Here is an 18,845-nt window from a genome sequence, read left to right as displayed (position 1 = left end):
ACCTTTACAGGTCTGAGATGACTTTGTTTAGTAAGTTGTATAATATACTCATCAAGTACTTAGCTTGCTGAAATGATCATGTTGGGCATATTAACATTTAAAGCATGCCTTTTTCTTGTTAAATTACTAATTTCCTAATTTAACTGATTGTAAATGTAGTTAAAAGTCATTGAGATTTAGTGAATGTAACATGCCAGGTTTTACAATATGAGATTAAGGCAAATTTTTAGAATTGGAAGAAATAATCAATCTAAGTGTAAAACAAAAGTATTTGACCATTTGAGTTACTATGTGTGAGGCAATGTACATACATTATCTTGTCTAACCTCTAAACAAAGTGGGTAGTATTGTCATGCCCATTTTAGGGATGCAGCAATGGAGGCTTAGAGAGATTAAGCATCTTGCTCAAGTAAAGGACTCAAAGCCAGGCCAATCTGCTTCCCCTGACTGCTAATCTTGGTGTCCTTGGTAGCTTTAAGCCAATATACAATGAAATGTTTTCCAAAAAAGAACTGAGAACGGCTGAAAAAACCAGTCAGTCTGAATCAGTCATGCACCAGCCACCATGTTTTAGGAGGGATTGGCTTGGCAGTTCCACACGGCACTCTGCGTTCCGCTCCTGAAGATGTGCTGTCCCTCACCCACCCAGAAGTCCTTGCCTGGATCCCATCCAGAGGTCGGTGGCAGTGCTTCAAGTCTGGATGTAAGTTATATACACCAGCATTGAGAGACAATAAAATTCTTCCATTTCTTGATTTGGCCGCTGTCATCTTCCTTCCTGTTTTTACGCAAGCATCAGAGTTCCCAACTCTGGCTGCACAGAAGAATCCTCTGCGAAGACTAAAACACACCACTGCCTGGGCAGCACCTCAGACAAACTGAGAACCTCTAGAGGTGGAGCCAAGGCATGAGTATTTTCAAAACTCTTCCCTGGGAACTATAATGTGCAGCCACGTTTGGGAACCATGGAGTGTCTCTGTCATGGACCTGAGGGTCATTTTGATTGAAGGATGTCTGCCAGAAATGCCCTAGTTGCTTGGGATGCTGTGGTTGGAAGGGAGAGTTTTACATGAAGATGTTCCCTACTATTATTCTAAAGAAATTCTTGTAATTTTTAAAGCTGAAAAGTTTTTTTCGTACCACAAACTAAATATCTTAATACATTTTAAGGAAGAAGACATATTCCCAAAACTTTTCTCAGAATCCCCCAGATTTTTCTGGACTTTCTGATTCCTAGTTTTCTCCTCTTCACACAGAAATTAAAACCCAAGAGGAGGCCACCACTGCAAAGAGCACCTACTTTTGGGGGCCAAGACAGCCTCCACAGTAGCAAAGGAGACACTCACACAGGCCCCTGGGCCACAGGCACCCTGCCAGGCTGGGGCCACCACCACTTCTGGGGACAGAGAAGTTAGCAGGAGACAGGGAAGTTTTCCAATAATATGCATATTTTAGCACTTGCACATCAAAACCTGAAATGCCATCCATGATGCCTTAAAGCCAGAGCAGTCTCCAGGGGCTCACAGACCACCAGGAAGTGGAACAGGTATTGGCTATCAGGGGTCCCACATCCACTTAACACCAGATCAGCTAGAGGCTTTGGCTTCACTGCAACCTGCTTTTTGACCTCCCAAACAGGTTAACTGCTCCATCTCTAGCTTCCAGCCTCCCCAAAGGAGTCCATTTTCAGTTTGGTCCCTACTGGAGAGGAGACAGCTCCCCACCCCCACCTTAGAGACGTGGGTCCCGCCGCAGCCCCCCCCCCCCCTCCCCGCAGTCCTCCCGCTCCAGGAATGAAGCTGCTGCTGCCCAACATATACCCAGACCGGTTTCATCTCCTTCCAAATCCACTTTGTGTCTTAACTTCTGCCAAGAATAAAAATTAAAACACTAACACACACATCATGTGTGTATGGGAGGGAAGGACAGGGCTGGAAAGTTTAAACTGAAAAAGACCAGGCGGGGAGGGGAGGTAGGTCACTGATGAAAGTCAGGGCCCAGAGATGCCCTGGGATTCATCGTGGGCCGTGGAACACCCTGGCTGAGGCCCCTGCTGGTTACTGGCAGCAGGTCGGAGCTGAAGGCAGTGTTTGCAGCATCTCCCTTGCGGTCCTCCAACACTCTTTCATACCCTTCAGCCCCTGACCCCTGCTCAGAGGGCAGAGAGCTGCCGAGCGCTGCAAGGGCCAGATGCAGACTCCCTTCCCCACACTTGGAGGAGCCCCATTCCCTGCCAACTGCAGAGTGAATAAAACAGTACTTAGAATGATATGCTGGTCCTGGTGGTGTGTGTGGCCTGTGTGTTGCTTGTGGCCACTCGGAAAAACGGGTCTAGAGCTGAAGCCTCTGTTCTCAGAACCCGTCCCACCATACCCAGGGCCTGCGGATGCACCTCTGATCCAGTTCTCTCCTTTGCAGGGGCAAAGTCAGGAGCCCCTGCACTCTAGAATGATTGTACCCTACCCTTCACCTACTCAGGATCACCCAGAGTTCAGGTAGTTGCCTCTTACCTCTGAATCCCATCATTGCCCCCTTTTGGTGAACTGCTCGTTACTTACACCTGCCCAGATGGAGCCCACCCTGAATCATGGAATCACTTGCTTGCCTTATAAGTCAATAAATGCTTACTGAACACTGGGTCAGGACTAGGCCCTGGGAATCCTGAGACAAAGCACGAGCTCTCTCTAAGAGCTCAGCTTTTGGAAGGAAGGAACACTGGAACATCTCAGGGCCCTGCAGAACAGCTGGAAACCAAACCCAGTGGCCTAGGCTGCTGTTCTCCTTTCCATGCCCCGGGAAGGGTGCTGGCAAGATGGGATTCCACACATCCTTTGGAAAGAGCAGCACTGTGGCACCCATCCTTGTCCCATGTGGCACACAAAGCTCAGTAATGACAACAAATTAGTACATGTAAAAACCCTTATGTTTGTCTTGATAGTTGTTGAATCTGGGTGATGGGTACATGGGTTCACGATACTATTTCTGCTTTTATGTGTTTGAGTTTTTAAATAAACGTATAATAATAAAACTTGGTTTTTCAATTGGGTAACCAAGACAAGAGCCTCCCCAACCTTCCCAATCCTGCACCAACTTCCAGGCAACACCACCACCACCATCCCTCACCTACCGGTGTCCGGTCGGTTAGGGCAAAGAGCACTGACTGGAAGGTTTCAGCGAGTGCCCAGGTCCTGGCAGCAGGGAAACATACCCGATTTTTTACCTCCACAGGCTCCCCAGTGTTGGGTCAAAGAGGCAGCTCCAGCCCTGACAGGGCGGCTGGTCGCAGTCAGAGAGACCCTGAGAAGCCTATCTCCCTGGCTCTCTGGTGCAGGGACCCAGAGTTAGCTGGCTTTCCCCCATGCCCTCTTCTTCGTTTCTGGGTTTCTTTGTCCAGAAGGTCCCTGAGCATCTCTCTCCAATAACATGTCTTCAACTCTGGCTGGCTTTTCCCTGAATCCAGAACCAACCATGTGCACAGGCCTCAAAGAACAAGTGAAAGACTGTTGAGAAAACCAACCTGGACCTCTGGACCTATCACTTTTCTTTGGGTTTCTATTTCTCTACCTATAGCATCTCCAAACATACCACAGATGAGAGAATTCTCTTTAAATAGCCAAATTCTCCAAGAATATGGAGCTCTTGGGAGAGAAGCTCATCTCAAGTCAAAGTGATGAGGTGATAACGGTGACCATCTAGCACCTACTCTGGCCAAGTGCTCTTTCAGTGAGAGAATGTGGGTGATGCAGTTCAATGTGTGAAAAAACCTCTTGTTTCGATTTGGGGAATATTCAGAATCTAAGTCCTAAGTGTCTTGTGGGCAGCAGGCACAGTGCTCCACAATCTGCTGACTGGTCAGTTGATAGGCCGCTCTGATGGTCATACACATGTCTCTGGGCCCATGTGGAAAATGCCCGAGGAAGCATGAAGAGCTGTGCTCTTGGGCAAGGCGTATTGCTGGGTTTTTAGATAACCAGAAATCGCTTAGCATGAAACCTCAAGTGACTGAGGAGAGGCAAGCTGCCCTGGGCATCCTAAGTTTCAGTGGGTGGCATTCTTCACACATGGGAGAAAGGTCAGAACCCCTCAGGCTGGGGCAGGGAAAACACACCTCATCCTGGCTGAAATGCAAACTAATAAGGTCTTGCTGCCTTTCCACCATCCAGACCAAGGGCGTTAGCACAGGCATTTTTGTGAATTTTCCATGAAGGGATATTAGTTCTGCCTGCCTGAGATTCCATCTCAATTGCGCACGCCGTTCCCCTGTACTTCCTGATTTTGAGACCATGTACAACTCAGTGATTAGGAGACCCCCTGTTTCTACTGCCATGGGGGCTGGTTTTCTCAGGAGAGGGCAGTACAGTGGCAGAGGGCAAAACTGGAACCCTGCCCTGGTTTCTACATACTGTTCTAGGATGTACCAGCAAAGACCCAGCCTGCCCTGGAGACTTCCACCCACATTCGTGAGGCTCCCCATATGGAGCAAGGCCCTCAGCGTTGGGAGTTTCTGCCATGGCCCCCACTGTACAGAATGCCATTCCCTATGTGAAAGGTGATTTTGTTCTAATGCATCACATTTATAAAGTTCTATTTTTATAAACATAAAGGCTGTAAAATAAGTTTTTCTGAGATATACCCCCACCCCCCAAATCAGGAGAAAAAAGGCCTACATGTTTTGTCAGATCAGACACTTCTTATGGTTCAGAAAACCTACTATTATGGTTCAGACACACACTGTCTGGCATGTGCCTGCAGAAGCTGGTGTGGGACTCTTTCTCAGGACTCTCACTGTACCGCCTGGGGTGGGTCAGGGGCAGAACGGGAGGTGGGTGACAGGGGTGAAGGCTGGATCTGGTGAGGAAAATGGGTCCTACCCTCACACAGTTCAGCACTTCTCTGTCATCACCTCCCTAGGCAAACTGAGGCAAAGGCCAAGGCCTACAATGTGTCGATGGTCAATAATCACTGTTGCAACCTCCCTGGAGATAGACCCAGGAAGACAGGGGCCAGGAGGCTCCACTCTGATTCTATAATTCACAACAAAATCAGGAAGAGCTTGCCTGTAGAAAGTGTCACCCACTGAAGAGTTAAAGAGCTTTGAATACACCATTGCCCTAGTTCTTGGTCTGAGCGAAAAAGCTGGGACAGGTAGTATTGCTCTCCACTTATAAAGGGAGAACTCTTTAGAGCCACTGTACGGTGGCCTGGGGCTCTTGGTGAGCCACTGCTCAGGCTACAGACTGGATGGTGGGCTAGGCAAAGAAAGGACAGCAGAGGACGTGGTGGTCTGGATTTAGATCATCAGCGTGGAATTGCCACAGACTGGAAGCTGACTTTCCAAGGGGGCCTGTGAGTCCTCTCCTCCTTCCTGCTGAACTCTGACACCTCGCTGGCATCCTCTGGAGTGAGAAGGTAGCAGCTGGCCTCAGCTCTGTGTTTACCCCAAACAGGAAGCAGTGGGACTCCGGTGGCTGCTGCTGTTCTGCTGTTCCCCAGGGTGGGAACCCTTTCTACCTAATGCACCCCTTTTCTCAGCCTCTGGAACTGGTCGGCCTGGTTTAACCAGATGAACCACATGACCCTCCATGTCCTTCCCTCTCACTGGTGTCCAGACCTGAAGAGGCTTGGAGGAGCTCCCTCCTTCTGTTCCTTTATAAAATCCATCCTCATCACTTATCTCCATCCCCTGAGCCTCACTGTTCAGTGACTGGCGAGCACACTCAGCACTGGGGTTCGTGCCAGCAAACTCCCACGGAATCCTCCCCATTTATGAGGCTACTTGAGAAAGAAGCACCGCCTGGCAGGGAAAATATTCTCAGTCCTTTGCTCCCTATATGACCACAGGACAGGCAGGGCACCCAGTCACTCCCAGGGCTCAGCACTGACGTGGCTGGAGCTTGGGTGGGGCTGAGGGTGGCGACTGCAGAGACTCAGGGACCTGTGGCCGCAGCCGCTGGGGGATGTGGCTGTGAAGTGCTGCCTGCCCGGGGTAAGCTCGCCTCCCCACTGCTCACTGCAGCTCCTAGCAAGTAAAACAAACTACTGAGGAGGAAGGCAAACAGCCCCGTGTGCTGCCCCGTCTCTCTATTTAGGAATGGGATGGGAAGGTCTGCACAGCTGATACTTCCAGATGTGGAACCCAAACACAGGCAGCTCCTGACAGTTTACCAGCCTGGGCTAAACTCCGGTAGCACTAGGCCAGGCATGTGCAGTGGAAGATGATAAAGGGATGGTGCAGACCCTGGAGCTCAGCTCTTAGATCTGGGCTCCTCCTCTGCCAGCCCCTTGCACCCAGGCTGGATGTGTGTATGGGGGGAGAAGGCCGTATTTAAAGCTAGGGGAGCTTGCTAAGTGAAGGAAGCCAATCTATAGTGAGGATATACTGTGTGATTCCATTTACACGACCTTCTGGCAAAGACAAAACTACAAAAACAGTAAAAAGAGCAGTGGGTGCCAGGGACTGAGGTGGGGAAGGAAGGAGAGCCGAATAGGTGGGGCACAGGGGATTTTTAGACAGTGAAGTATTATTCCGTATGATATGGTAATGGTGGGTATTCATTATGCATTTGTCATAAACCACAGAATGTATAATGCACAACGTGAGCCCTAGTGTAAACCACAGACTTTAGTTGATAACAATGTGTCTATATTGGCTCATCAATTGTAAGAAATGTTACCACCCCAACATAGGATGTTAATAATAGGGGACACTGGTTGGGAATGAGGGGTATAGGACCACTCTGTATTTTCTGTATTTTTCACATAACTCTGTAAACCTGAAACAACAAATACAACAACAAAAACTATTAATGTTTTTAAGAGCTAAAATCCGGAAAACTGGAGGCGATGGCTTGGGCTTCCAGCTCCCTCGGGTGGAGTAAGTGATGGGTCTGGGGGTCTGGGCGTGTAATTTCCCAGGTACATTTGTTGTCAGCACAAGAGTCCGCCTGGGATCTTTATCCCTATTTTTACTCTTCCTCAGGTTCTAAATCTAGAACTAAGTCAGAAATGACTGAGATGCAATGTGAAGTCACCTCTCTCCCTCTCCGGGCAGACATCCAGTATTGCTCTTCCTCATATGCCCATGGCTTTCACTGCTGGGTCCTGCACGCCTAGCCTGGGACCTGACCCCCCAGGCCCGCACGTGTACAAGGAACTGGACTGTTCATAAACTCACCCAGTGTTATTCATGCCCCTTGGCTTGTGGTTCCAGACCTGAATGAATAGACCTCCCATCTCAGGTAACTGTGCTAACGGAAGGGAGCACTGAAGTGGATGGCCAGGTACCTGCAGGAAGTCCTAGACGAACACCTAAACTATAAATGCCTGACGGAGTGGGAGGCTATCCTGGGCTTCTGCGCCTCTCCCAGCCAGGCTCAGCACCGCGCTGGCCACGAAGCAGACATTCGACAGATAAACCTTCCTAAGTGAGTGATGAGGAAGGGCCAGAGAGGGCATCCACTCTTAGATTCCCTTTGCAGATGGGACCCCGGGCATTCCCGCAGGTGTTCCTGCAGTCAGTCACCTGGGGAAAAGGCAGGAGCCGGCTATTTCTGCCACTGCTCAGCACACTGCTTCTGTGCTTTCCTGAAACCAGAGCTCAAAGGATATTAGAATTCTCTGCACCTCTCTCCTACATACCCTTATATGCATACATGCAGAATGCATTTTTCTTATATAAATCCATATGTAATCATTTCATTTTGTCCAAAATAAAAAAAAAAAAGAACACCAATTACATACCAGATTCTATTCTAGGCACTGGACAGCCTTGAGGAAATAAAGTCCCTGGTCTCATGGATTTTTCATTCTAGAGGAGAAGTGGGCAATAAGCAAATAAGCACATAGACACATTTCAGGAGATGATAACATTGAGGAAAAATAAATTAGGTTGAAGGGAGAGAAAATGAGAGTGGGAGTGCAAGTTAATAAAGGGCAGTCAGGTTAGGGCAGCCTGGAGACAGGGATGCTGATGAAGTGAGGGGTGGGGTGGGGCAGGGATCCAGGAGAAGAGCTTTCCAGGAGAGGGCAAAGCACTCACTGTGCAAGACCTGGGAAGGGAGGGTGCCCAGCTAGCTGGAGGCCCAGCCAGTGTGGCTGTGGCAGAGGGCAGGGAGGAGGCCAGGATGGAGCTGCAGGTGAGGGAGATGTGGGGGTTTCCTCTGAATGAAATGGGACACAGTGGGAGTTCTGAACACAGAAATGACTTTGCCTGGCTTCTCTGTGAAGAACAGACTGGAGGGCAGGTGGGTCATGGGAAGGTGGGTGTAGGGAGACACACAGGAAGCTGTTGCAAGGGGTAGGCAACAAGCGCTGGTGGAAGACCAGAGTGATAAGAGGTGGTAGGGTTCTGGATACGTTTTAAAGGTAAAGCCAGTATTATTTGCCCACAAATGGGAGTTTGAGAGAAAAAATATAGTCAAGATGGCTCCAAGGTTTTTGGCCTAACTGGCTGAAGATGCTGAACTGGGGAAGAAGCAGGGGAGAGGGCTGGTGGGAATTCTTTTCCCAGTGACAGGCCTGAGGACTGGTACCTAACAGTGCTCCCAGGGGAGGGCCTTGCTCCACTCTGGGCTCCCCCTATCTTCTCATTTCTTTATCTCTGTAGGGTCTTGAGCCAGTGGGGGTTCGCAGCACAACCTTCCACCTACTCCTAGAGCCCAATCCATCAATAACCCACCTTTCACTCTGTTTCTCTTTCCCTGTAACTGCCACCTTCTACCAAATTCTCACAGTGCATTTTGTGTGCTTTATATGCTGTATCTGGCTTCCTCTTTGCAAAACTGTGGTCTCAAGGTTCTAATAATGAGCCCAGAGGCATATATCTAGGGATTAGCAAGGCCAGGATGCACACCCAGGCCTGTCTGGTTCCAAAGCCCACCTTTAACCAGGATACCACACAATCTCCAACCTGGAAATGGCCCCAGAAACACTACCCCCTCCTGGAGCACCCATCCTTCTCCAGCACTTCACCTCTCTTCTGGTAAGAGTCACTCCCAACTGCTGTCCTCTCTCGGATGGGATCCCCAGACCCCCCCAGACTCCTCTGGGCCTTCCTCTCTCAGGAAGAAAGTTAACCAGGATCCTGGTGCCATGTGATCTTTTCTTCTCCCAACTCCTGCCAGACCCTGAGACCTTTCACTGTCTTTTCCCACAAGGGAGGGAAAGGCAGCTTGTTTGGAGAGATCCAAAGGGTTTCTGGCATTAGGACCAAACTGCCTCCAGCCCAGGCTCCTGCCATTAGATAACAGAAGCACAACCACAGAAGCCCAGACCCTGGTGGCTGGCCAGTTCCCTAGAATGTCTTATCTTCTAACTTACCTTGCATGAGCATGGATGCCAGAAGCCTTGGGCTTCCGAGGTGAGGAGCATTTTGATTCCCTGTGCCACCTCCCTGCATCCTCATGGGGCTCTGAGAAGGTAGCGTGGGAGGATGGGGAAACAAAGGCTCAGAGTTTTCCATAATGTCTCAGTTACCCAACTAGTTGGTCACTTACTTATATCCTAAACCCAGGTGTATTATGTTGCCCCCCATCCCCAGCCTGGAATATCCAGGCCTCAGGCTCTCCAAGTTTGTTAAAGAAAAACAAGAAACTGAGGCCAACTGTGTGTCCTCTGCAGCCAAGGTTGCACCACGCTTCTCAGCCAGCAAGGAGAGGTTTTTTTTTTTGCTCTTGTGCAGGTAATTGCCTGTAGAATTCTTTCTGCTGCCTGCCCTGTGAGTATTTGCCTGGAAGGTACCATCTGCTGTCAGTTACCTGTCTGTCAAAGCTGCTACTCCCTTCCCCAGGGTATTTTTCTATGCAAGCTGACACTTATCCTGACCAGTAAAAGTATCCACTGGGCCAAACACCTTCCCGCCTCACCCCACTGAGGGCACAGAGGACCTGCCTGATCAGACTTGCAGAGACTCGAGGATCAAATGGATTCAGCTGGCATCTAGAGCGGAAGCAGGAGATTCAGAGAGCCAATTTAGATGATGTCCCAGCGGACGAGAAGTCAGGAGACATGTTCTGAGATGAGACCCAAGGTGAGGCGGCTGTCAGCACGGCCCGCAGTCTGACACTGGCTGTGCCATAAGGCCTGGCTTCCCTCATTCTGCTGCTGTTGAAACAGTGAGAACCTTCCAGCTGTGGTCCCAGCTGTCAATGTGTGTCTCTTCACACAAGTCTGATAAAGGCCTCTACCTGCCCCTTATACTTTGTTAGTTGCAAAAGAAACAGTGCCCCCAAGCTGAGGGGAGTCTGTTGAGGAGGATATTACCTAGGCATTCTTTTTTCTGCAAAGTCTGAATTTTGGACTCAGCAGCTCTGCAGTGAAATACTGGCTCTGATGCTTACCAGCTGGGAGACCAGAACGAGTCACTACAATTATTTAAGCTTCAGCTTCCTTATGTGCAGAGTAAGATTCTACGGCCATCCTCACAGGCCTGCTGGAGGTTGCAGGGATCCTGGTGTGCTGCTTCACCCAGGGGCCGGCACACAGTAGGTGCATTAGACAGGAGCTGTCATTCTCCACTTCACCAGAAGGGTGACAGAGGTGGCATTGCTGCCTCTCTAGTGCTGGGACATGCCGTTCTCCGCCTGCCCTCCAGGACCACAGCTGAGTCCCTGAAAGATGGCGTGAGAATAATAATTCTTCCCTCCTGTGGTGAAGGGGCCTGCTGCTCATGTGTGCTCAACCTTCTGATGGAGACTTGCCACATAAACACGAGGCTTCATTTGTTAAAACTGGGGAACAAAAATTAACTCCATCACAATACCACCTTCAGCAGTCTGCTCTGTCCTTTTCACCCACACTCAAGACTTTTGTGGTGTTTCGGTGATGGGGGATTGGTTGCCAACCTTCTTGTTCCCCTTTGGGCAGGAGAGCTGAGCTCTCCAACCCCTCCTCTCTCTATTGTCAAAGACCACCCAGTGAAACTCGCTGGCAAGCTGCCACAGTCCAGACAGGCGAGAGCTGGGCCTGACTGCCCAGCCTCCATCTCAGCAACAGAAGGCTACAGAACGAAAGGCACCTGACCTGGGGCTTCCACCTGGAGCTGACACGGCTTCATGACGGCAGACCACCAACGGTGTCAAGGAAGGGTTGCAGGTGATTGCTTGGGAGGCCTGTACCTTGGGAAAGCCATTAGAATCTAACACTTGGCTGTAACGCAGAGGATTTTGAACATCCATTCATAATGACAGAGGTAAACAGCTGTGAATTTCCATCGCTTTATGTGGTCTCACTGGCCAAAGAGGCTGTAGTGCTGCCTGATGCCTTACGAAATCCGCCTCTCATGGGCACAGGTACATACAAAGGAAGTGCTGCCATAATGCCTTAGGATGACAGTCAGTAGATAGGGAGCAGAAAAGTAGTAAACCCAGAACCCCCCAATTTTCCTCTCCAATTAACTGTGACCCATACCTACTAAACCTGCTAGGATTATAATGTTAGGTAAGCTCACACTAGTAAAGGTGCTTGGCTGGGACTTATCTGGAAACATACTGGCAGGGCCAGGGAAGGTGGGGAGGGCTCCCTGCAAGAGTCCAATTCCAGCCCAAGCTGGGGTGGCCCCCAGGGCCAGCCAGTGCCACATACCCTCCTCCTCCTACCTGCAGCTCCCATCCGGTGTGACAGTTACCTCTCAGCAGCCAAGGAGGTTCCTGGGCAACTGGGGTCCAGTAACTTTTATTTGTCCCTAAAATAAATGTCCCCTCACGTGCTACTCTGGGAGTGATTTCTGAGCTGAGCAAACCTACTGCAGACAGTAGAAAAGGGCAAATGAAATTAAGTAAGAAGCTGAATTCAGGCATGTGTTTTAAGAATTCTCGGACTAAACCCTGACATGACAAGAAAGAAAAAAAATTATACATTTCTACTTTTCCCCCTGAAAAGCTATTCATCAACTGGTTTTAGAAAATTGCCTAAGATTCAAATGTCTGAGGTTCTGCATTCAATGAAGAGATTCCAGTTTTTAATTTTCCTAAAATTAAAAAACTACTCTGAACTTGAAATCTCCTGTCTCAAGAATATTTCAGCCTGTCATCCCAGGAAAAATTACGTTTTCAGGGGGAAAAATAATGCCCACCACATACAGGTAAAAGAACACTTCAGTACTTTTCAAGTACTAAAAAATAAACTTTCAGCCAGTCCCATCTCTGCTTTTAAGACTCAGCCTGAGGTATCAACTCTCCTCTTTCAAGAAGCTTTCCTTAATTGACCCAGATCCAGCACTACCACACTACAGTTTGTATTGTGGTGCTCTGCCTTTTCCTTCCCTTCAGTAATGGAATTCAGGACAGTGTAGGCTCTGCTACTGGTCCAGGCACACAGCAAGTACTCAGGAAAAGCTGGTGGAAAGAATGCAGGCTATAACCCACACATGCGTCATCACCTTTATCTTGTCCAATGCAGTCCAAACTTATTTTGGAGAAGAATAAACGTTCCTTGGCCATACTTTCTGCTGTTCAGCTCCTTTTGGGTTATATTTTTTATTCAACCCATCTAACCCTGGCCATATTATGTACTTTTCTGTCACTAACCAGGAGCACTAGTTGAGACTTTCCTCAACATGTCCTCTGACAACCAAATGAAGTTGATCGTACTCTATGGGCTCTGCCCTTTCTCCTGTGATTTCCTCCTACGGCCCAATAATCCTTGTGCCAAATAGCAAAAGCCTTCTTTGAAGAGAAGGCCAGACTCACCATTTGGAAAAGAGAAATGATTTCCTAACTTTATTTCAGAAGGTAAGACTACAAAGAATCTTCTGGGTTTTATGAGATAAACACTGCTGCCCAGAATATCAGATCACAAGGCATTCACTGTAGTATCATTGACAGAGATCTAAACACTGGGCTTTCCTCCCCCTAGTCTAGGCAGGACTTTTCCACAGTAGCCTCAGACTTCAAATCCCAATGTAAATGGTGTGTACCCACCACGCTGAACAGAGTGTGACTCAAGGAAAGGGGGTTCACATGGCTACTCCAGGGCAAGCGGCCACCACAGACTGTAAGAGTCTCTGAATTGAACTAAAGCCAACCTGTTCGGTCCAGATGCCACTCAAAGCTGGACCCTTTTAATACAAAAGGATGAGAAATGCTGTATCATCAGGTGGCAACAAAAAACATGAAAAAAATGGCTGTTCCAGAGATAGTAGATGGGGCAGAAAACCTCACCTGCTGCTTCTACTTCATTGCTGCTATGCTTGGATGGTGTGGATGTTGACAAGACTTCATGGGTCACGGGTTCCAGGAAGCTTGCTGTGGGACGAAGAAGAAAGAAAAGTGCTATATCTTTTGAACAACAAAACAGAGTTCTGAAGTATTTGCTTTTGGTAAGGTGCATTGCTATAAACCATAGCAATTCCTTATTAACCCATTTTATAAACAAGAGACAGAAAAAAGGCAGTTTTTCTAAGACCATAGGCTTCCTTAAATCTCCAGTTGCCTGGCCCCTTGCTAGAAACTAAATCAACAGTGAATTAAAGACAATGGTTACATTGAAAACAGTCTTTTGATCTTACAAAACCATTACCTTTGCATCTAGCAGCTCATTTTCATCAGTATTCACCCAATACCTCTAAAGAGATACAGATATAAGTAACTGTATCAGCAGGCCTCATATAGAATAAAGTGGTCTTGGGGTGGTAAGGCAGTAAGCAAGGAATGAACCCAGCAAAGATATAAGGTCACTTACTAGATAGGTCAGGCTGGAACAGAAGGCTTCTACTGAGATATTATCATGAGTTGGGACAGAGCCACTCGTGAAAGGGCTGAGAAATTTGAATTGTAAACTTAGACTGTTTTTAAACCGGGTGGTGACTTTTTGTGGGACTGATGGAGGGTGGGGGGTGGGGATAGGTAGTCAGTGGGGAGTCCAGCCATGGGTCAGCAATGGTTGGCAAGGGCTCAAAGAAAATGGTGGTACCAGGAATGGAAAGATGGTGCAGATGGTGGAATAATAGAAGGAAGGGCAGGAGAGACTGGGCAAGATTGGAGAGGGAGTCTAACTCGGTGGTTGTGGACATACAGGGACAGATTAGTTCAGTGGTTTGAGTTGTGTGAATGGAGTCCATAGGCATAGCTAGGGTTCCAACCCAAGCTTCCCAATCCTCAGCACAGTGCACCTGATATAGATCCTTTAAACTTTCTAGTTCCTCCTCCCCTTCTCTACCCACTACCAACCCTGAGGGTTTCAAGGAGGCAAAAGCCCTATTTAGGGAGGCTTTTTGTAAGCATAGATTTCTAGACTAAGAAGAAACACCACTTCCATGCCATCCCCTATACCAAAATATTTGATTCAGCCTCAAAACTGATGAAAATATTATACACGAAGGCTCCATTGGGAAGCACCCTTAGGATTCAGGCCATTTATACCAACAGCAGAGTGGTTGGACATATCTGTTTTCTGTGGGTCTTTGATAAAAAATGTAGAGATATATACATATCTCTATAATGGGGTTTGTGGGGGGGACTTGGTGAAGGGGGGACCCTAGTAAACATAATGTTCTTCATGTAACTGTAGATTAATGATAACAAAATTAAAAAAATGTAGAGATGCTTCAGGGCAGTGTGACTACAAAAGAGTCTATACTTTATCAAAACTCTGTGAAAGTAAGTATGTACACAGATGAACAAAAACAAATTGTGTTAAAGTATGGGAGTGTGGGTAATTTTTAAAAACATGTTATTTATTAGTAGTAGACACTTGTGCAGTAAATAAAAATTGAGAGGGAGGGTAGTTTGGAGAACTAACCTTTGACTAAGAAAACATTCTCCTGGGATAAGAAAGCTCCCAGCCTGGGGTCTGATGTACTATTGCTGAATTCAAGTAAGGAGTTGACAAGAAGTTCCTTAGGTGAGAGTAAGCAGATTTTTCTAATGCAACAAATCACTTCCTTTCCTCTCCTCCTCCAATTTCCATTCCCTTCCCCTTACTATTATTTCCCAAGATAGCAAAGAAGTTTGGAGTTTGGAGGAAAGAAAGCAAACCCCAAATGTATACTATCTTTTGGTGCCAGGTAATACTTTCTTATTTAGAGGCCAGAAAATACTGGTATCAATTATCTGGTGCACTTAGATCTTTGGCTTCTTCCCACTTGTTTAAAAGACACACAGAGAAACCCTTATTCATTAACTATATCAGTGACTTTGCCAAAATCTGAACCAGACCCCCTAGCGTCCTCTTCTAGGTTCTCTTCTACCCCTTCTTGCTTAAACCCTCAGGTCCTTGGGGAAGTCAGTGCATTCTCTCATGAGTTAAATCTTCTATTTCTTAGGCATGGAGGCCACAGATCAGTTGCTGAAGAGAGCTGGGCACCCTTCAAGAGCACTTCAAAGAAAGGAAAATCTCCCGACCTATTTGGGGAATGGAGGGAACATAAATCACCCTCTTATCACAAGTCAGCCAACCAATCAAAGCTAAGCAGGTCCGCTCTGGTTTCTTTCCCATCCCACTGCCAACCTGCCTTTCCCAGCTATGGTCAAGGGGCTAACCATCCTGGCCTCCCTCAACCTCCTCTCCAGAGTAAAGCAAACACCTGTGGTTTGAGCAATTTGTCCTCAGAAAATGGCTCTTGTAATGTCACTCTTCTGTGATCTCTTGAAAGAGGATGAAAGGGACAGTGTCTGATGTCTTCAGTCCTCAGATTTCATAGGTGTAGCTAGCCTCCCTGCTGAAGGGCCAAATTCTGAATAATGCATAGGGGCAGGCAGTGTCAGCGAAGTGGCACGATGAGGCAGCTCTCACTTCTTTTTTTACCTCTTTCCATAAACCCACTCCAAAAACTCATCTAGCAGGAAAACATTCTCTATTTTCACCCTGCCTCCGTCCCACTGATCCCAAGGTGCTTCAAACTTACCATGGGAACCCTTATGGGTTTCAATTATGAGACCATTGAAAAGTGTCAATTATAAGACCTCAGAAACGTTCCTGGGAAACCTGTTGTGCACCTCAAAATGGCCAAACTCTTGCCTCAGATTCACTTCTAAAGTTCAGAAAACAGGTCACCCAGATGAATGAGCACCCCAGCTCCCACTCAGTCCTACAGGATGGTGTTTTAATATTGTCCATGCTGCCCTTGAGAAAATGGAGATTGATTTATTGTCTGTAACCAGAGAGGTGACAAAACCATCACAGAGCTGGGCTTCCTGTTTAGGGCCCAATCTTGGAATACATCAGAAATGTCTGCGCATTCGAGAATTTTGAAAATGACATTCATGAATCTTTGCAAAGTTCTAGGCAACAAAGTACAGTGACGGATGAGAGCTGGGTACAGGGCACCGAGAGCTGGGTACAGGGCACCTGGAGCTGGCATAAGGGCCTGAACCCAAAACAGACTTTTTACTCAGTCCACTCACAGAGGTAACTCTGGGTCAGAAAGTCAGGTGAACCCATTTGAACTTGCTGAGAAGCGGGAGAACACACCACCACACCCAGAAAGTGCCGGTTTAGGATTGCTGGTGCGGTTTGGGTATTCTTAGCTCCACTGCCACATCTCTGGAGGAACACAACAACTTTCAACCCTGCTACTGCTACCGTCCTCCTCAAAACAAAACTAAACAAATCCCCAGGGCGCCTTCAACTCCTCCAGGCCAGCCTGTCCCCCAGCCATCAAAATTTTGTCACCTGGAAGAGCAAACTAACATTGGGTTCCCTGAACGTTTGGCACGGCCTTCAAAATCCAGCAGAAAATTCTTCCTGGGTTCTCTAACCCTCCCCACAGCCCCTTCTCACTTGTCCCAGAGAATCATTTCGCTACCTGCTCACAGTTACACCGACAAAAATCCCAGAGCACACCCCGAGGAGGATGCTGCGCGCGCGAACACACACGCACACACCCCCTCTCACCGCTGCCCAACCCCACAGACTCCTCCGGGCGTCTGTCTTCAGCCTCGCCTCTTGCACCGCTCCGCTAGGGAAGCTCTTTTGGGGCTGTTTCGCTCCCGGTCCGTTCGGTCCCTCATCTTAGCCAATGCGTTAAGCCCTCACCCACGAGGAGGCCCAAAGGGTTGTTGGGCGGCTCTGTGCGTCTACCGACCCGGAGGTGGGCTTCTCCCCACCGCCTGGCGCGGAGCCGGAGCTGGTGTCAGCCTCCGGGAAGGTTTGGGAAGCAGTCCCGGCCCTTCTTCCACCCGAGAAGCTTCCGGGGATGGCTGCCCAGGCTGCAGCCGCAGCGAACGAGAGGTGGCGCCGGGCCCGCTGCGGCTCCGGGGCGCGGCAGTCCCCGCACCCCGCCGCCCGCCCCGCCGCCCGCCCCGCCGCCCTTCCCGGTCCCCGCGCCCCGCGCGCCCGCCGCCCCTCGAGCGCTCAGACCCGCTGCGCCACCGGCGCGTCCCCACCAGCCACCCGCCGGCGCTGCCTTGGCTTCGTCCGGCCTGCGGCCGCCTCCTGCCCCCCTAACAAATAAACACAACTTTTTGCGAAAAGAAAACAAACTCCAGCGACGTGACTCACCTCTTGTGCAGCGGCTCCTGGGAAGAACGAGCCCGGGGCCACGGGCCAGCGCGGTGGCCACGCAGAGAGCCACGCGCACCGCGCCGCACGGACCCGCAGCCCGCACGGTGACACCCGGACACACGGATCGGGAGAGCGACCGCGGCGGGAGCAACAAAGGGGCCGGGACCGAGGAGTTGCCGGCCGCGGCGGGAGGCGCGTGCGGGCGCGTGTGGCCGCGGCGGGCTGGGCGTGCGTGTGCGTGTGTTTAAGTGTGGAAGTGCGTGTGCGCGCGCGGCAGCTGACACCGGCGGCCAGGGGCTCACGGTCCCCGCGGCAGGAAGCGGGGACCACGGCGGCAGAGGGAGGACAAGGCAGGGGACGCCGCGCCCAGCGCACCCGGTCCCTCCATATGGAAGACGCTCTTTTGGATGAGTGAACTCCCAAACAATTCCTTCTTTTGCTTCTCTTGCCTAGGAGCCTCCCATTGCCGCGCGAGGCGCAGGAGGGGGGCAGCGGGGAGGCGGGCAGGAGGGGGAGGAGCAAAACGGAGCCAGAAAAAGTCTTGGGAAGGAAAGGAAACTGGAAGAAAAAAAAAAAACAGCTCCCCAAACGCAGTTCTAACACGCGTTTCTTTCTGTTGCGCCGTAATCCCGCGCTCAGCTCCCACCTTCTTACTTCCGCATCCCAGAATTAACCTCTGCCCTTCTCCCACTCCCCTGGGCTCCCCTGAATCCCATTTTCCTCCTTAGATTCTCATCAGATCCTTGCTCTCATGCACTCCTGCCCTTCCCTACTCTCCTCTTCCCCTATCTCTTCTCCCCAAGACTTTTCCTGACACCGCTCCTCCCCAACAGTATGCTCCATTCTGTAAACTATTGGATATATCATTCAAAGAAAATTTTATGTTGTTAAATGCACTCCCTACTTACCCACCAACACCCCCCACCCCCCCCCCCCAAAAAAAAACGTGGGACAGCGGCTGTCGAAAAAATAAATCGGTCTGGGGAAGCCCCAACGCTACCTCCTGCTGCCCACTAGGTGGGGAGGCGGCGAGGGTTTCCCAGCGCCCTGACCTGACCTCCATTCAGCATCCCAGGATGGAGGAGGGCGAAGGATGAGAGGGCAGGGCCGGGGAGGGGCAGACGCCGCAGAGAAGTTCGCTACCTCCGTGGTGTATGTGTGGTGTTAAACTCTCCCCTTAGTGTTGGGCAGAAAACAGTCACAATAGTGGTTCTCAAACTTGAGTTGCAGCAGAACCCCTGGAGGCTCATTAAACAGTTTGCTGGGCCCACTCTCAATTTCTGATCCAGGGTCTGGGGTGGACCAATAATCTGTGTTCCAAGGAAGTTCCCAGGGGACACTGAGGCTGGGTCAAGGCAGTATTTGATAAAACACTTTCCAAGGTACTGAGAAGTCAAATACCTGCT

General features: G+C 49.5%; 1 protein-coding gene across 4 annotated transcripts in view; it reads right to left on the bottom strand.

Annotated features, from left to right (window-relative positions):
* The window catches only part of BOC (BOC cell adhesion associated, oncogene regulated), a 67,485-nt gene extending 49,315 nt beyond the window's left edge, over window positions 1-18,170 (bottom strand). The window contains exons 1-2 of one of the 4 annotated variants that reach the window (XM_057502649.1): window positions 17,437-18,170; window positions 13,158-13,241 (exon numbers count right to left, since the gene is read on the bottom strand). The gene's annotated coding sequence lies outside the window, so the exon portion shown is untranslated. Of the gene's footprint in view, window positions 1-13,157; window positions 13,242-16,830; window positions 17,386-17,436 lie in introns of those variants that run through there. The other 3 variants (XM_036929570.2, XM_057502663.1, XM_057502656.1) reach the window with 3 other exon arrangements.
* Window positions 18,171-18,845: the final 675 nt, after the last annotated feature.

Source organism: Manis pentadactyla, chromosome 1 (assembly GCF_030020395.1).
Source record: "Manis pentadactyla isolate mManPen7 chromosome 1, mManPen7.hap1, whole genome shotgun sequence".
Lineage (NCBI taxonomy): Eukaryota > Metazoa > Chordata > Mammalia > Pholidota > Manidae > Manis > Manis pentadactyla.
The sequence above is the reverse complement of the archived record's forward strand: the minus strand, read 5'-3'. Positions and strand labels throughout refer to the sequence as shown.